Below are 3,172 nucleotides of genomic sequence, written 5' to 3'. Positions count from 1 at the left end.
ATACCCCCACGCTTCCAGGGAAGTGAGACACAAGGGTTAAGAATTAATAAGTTTTTCTCTTGCACATATAATTATTGAAAAAACCTAGAGATAACAGAAAGAGAATACTAGATTAACAAAATTTGGTTTGTTCATCTGGATCAAAAACTATGTTGTCATTTAACCAATCTGAATTATTTGTTTCGAATCGACTTAGAATTATATAAGACTCTTTCCCACTTTTATTGCAGTTTCCTAGTGAAACTATTTGCTGTGCGCTTCACTACAAGATACTTTTGATTTGGTTGTTGTCTCTTTGTCTTCGGGTATACCAAGTCGGCGAATAGCATATGAAAGGACCGCCGAATTTTTTTATTTAAGACCACTTTTCCGTCGCCAAACTTCATAAAGCTCCCTTCTTGTCAACGACATATCTATTAGATAAATGTGTGTTACTCCGAACCGTGCACCTAGTAGCAGTTAATTATATAAGAAGATGTCTTACCAAAAAGCCTTCTAAATCTTGAAAAAAAAATTGTATCGAACACGACCGGACAAGGTATGGTTTACCTTTGCGAAACCTGAAGAAAAGAAATATAATTATTGTTTTAATCACCAGTTTAGTTTTGTTGAAAAAATAATAGACAAAAAATTATTTGCTCACCAAAATTTGGTCCTAACTATTACAAATTCGCAGCAAAACAACATAAATCACAAACACGTTAATTCACGTTTGCAGACGTTACTAGATTGCAGTCAATATTAATGATTAAATATTATTTCAATTTTTTGTGTATGACTTCATACAATTACTACCTGTTATCTAATTAATAAAATACAACAAAGACAGCTATTTCGCAAAAAAATATGTCACCTGCGCCATATTTAGACCTTCCTTTTTCGCATTTCATAGGTCACAGCCAACTACGCATCTTTAGGGTTTCCTAATATTTGCACTGTAAAGTAGCGATTTCGACCAGTGTGCGGCGCGGCGATGATGTAGGCATAGAGTCAGGCACCCATATTTAGACTTAAACAAAAGCCCTAAACAAACATCATGGGCATAAAATGCAAACGTTAAGAAAGTTATTTACAAGAAAAAAACTTATTTATACTGTGCTTAGTAGGTAGTATCTGTAAGGTATTTAATTTTCACGTTAATATTTTTGTTAAAATAATATTACCGACTATAAATCATTAAATGTCGGACCAAAAGACGAAATCGTGTTTTTTCTGCAACTTTAAATAAATATTGATGGCCTTTGCTGCATATGATAAAAAAAAAGCGTCAGTGGTGGTTATAAAATGAAGACCGCTATCATTTTATATGTAAAATTATATGGGGAATATCATCGATGTTCATTTTCAAGCCAACTGTATGCAATTTTTTTTCGATCATGCGGTTTCGATCATGCGGTGTATTATATACTATTTATTATGATTACTAAATCGTAAGTAAAATAATATCGCTCTTTAATATTAAATTGGCATTAAGAAGTCTTTAATAAATAGTATATATTATGAATGGGATTGATAATTTAATTATTATTGGTAAAATAATCAATCCAATTACGCCAGTGTCGTAAACTGTTGAAAAACAAATGAAAGAACTTTATATTTCTTTTTCTGGTCCTTTAAGCAATTGTCCGACCAAATTATCGCCGGTAGTGCTAGTTACTATTCTTGTTTTTATGAAACGTAAATTGTGCATGTGATTCGTTGAAAAAGACAAATGAACGAATCTTAGGAGTCGATTCAATATGAGAAATTGAATCGTGTGATTCGATTCACTAAAAAGAATCATAATGCCCATCAGTACTACCCACCATGTATTAATTGAAGAGGGAATTAAGAGACCTGGAAGAAGACCAAACCTGAGATAGGACCATAACTTGAGTCCTCTAGCCAACAATGAGCCCAACAACAAAGATATTATCTATATATATGAGGGAGGCTATACCATCATTAGAAATGATTGAATAAGCTGAAAATGATGATGTTGATGATGGGTTTTACCAAAAAAATTAAAAAAAAACATTCCAAATTTTCTTTTTTTTGCACGAAAAAACCTCATAGACGTGTTTCTGGAGTCGAAATATACTACCCTAAAATAATTGCACTTATTTAAGATTTATCTTGTGTATCACCTGAACGTTGAGTGTGTTCTTTGTTGTTTAGGCAAATTTCTTACTGATATAAAGAACCAATGAGAAGCTAAATTTCAGTTTGGATTATAATCCACTAATATCCCACTACAAAGTTATAGACATTATTTTTAGACCTAGATCTAGATAAATAAAGAAGAAAATGTTCTAATTGATTATTCAAATACATATTTCTTATAATTTTAATGGCTACACTGATTATATCAGAACTACAAATCACTTTGTACATTCAATAGTAATGCCTGTTGACAAATTGACGTCGCTTCATTAAACATTCAAGATATTTTAATTAATTTTATCTACTGGACCATAGAATCAATTTCTGTGAACGTTATTGTATAGATTCTTTAAAGCAGTGGGTATTTCTTTAAAACACATTTAAGCTCTACTTTTAATTATGAATCTAACGGAGGCGATAAAATTAGTAGCGATCTACTCCGAGTTTTATTGTATGAAACCTTTTGAAGTGAAGCTGGATAAATTCTATCCCAAGTTAGCCAATGCCAGTTTTCTGTTGCGTATAGCTGCCATTTTGGTGTTTGAAACAGCCTTTCGAGTATTTGTTTATATTTATTACAAACAAGATTACCTAGTCTATGGCGATGTTGTGAATGTTTTGCGTACTTTTTATTTCTTTTACATGTTTTTTATATATTTTATCATAATACTGCAAACCCATTTCAGGAAATATGACATTATTTGTTTTCTTAAAAACAGTCAGTATTTGGATAAAACGTTCGAACAACTATTGAATGAAAAAATCGATTATCAATTTTTGAACAAGTTTTCGAAATGGCTGGTAACTGAATCTATAATTGAGAGTATTCTGTATGGACTTGCTCTTTTATTTGATCAGAGTAAGTAAAAGCGATCAGTTTTTTATGTTTTTATTAAAATTTTATATCACAAAAAATCAAGTGCGTGGTAAATAAAGTTTTTCAAAAATTGTGTGTAATATGATGTACTTCATTATCATCATTTTCAATTTCAGCTTATTCAACCATTTCCAATTATGGTGTAGCCTCCTT

The 3,172-nt window shown here is 31.1% G+C and overlaps 1 long non-coding RNA gene across 1 annotated transcript; it reads right to left on the bottom strand.

Annotated features, from left to right (window-relative positions):
• Positions 1-211: 211 nt before the first annotated feature.
• On the bottom strand, positions 212-666 carry LOC115878845. The gene is made up of 3 exons (XR_004049611.1): positions 644-666; positions 485-560; positions 212-413 (listed from the first exon to the last, which is right to left on the bottom strand). It is a non-coding gene; the product is annotated as an uncharacterized LOC115878845 (long non-coding RNA).
• Positions 667-3,172: the final 2,506 nt, after the last annotated feature.

This window comes from Sitophilus oryzae, unplaced genomic scaffold, assembly GCF_002938485.1.
Source record: "Sitophilus oryzae breed Bouriz unplaced genomic scaffold, Soryzae_2.0 scaffold_1532_pilon_pilon, whole genome shotgun sequence".
Classification (NCBI taxonomy): Eukaryota; Metazoa; Arthropoda; class Insecta; order Coleoptera; family Curculionidae; genus Sitophilus; species Sitophilus oryzae.
Note: the sequence above shows the minus strand (reverse complement) of the source record. Positions and strands in the feature narration are given on the sequence as shown.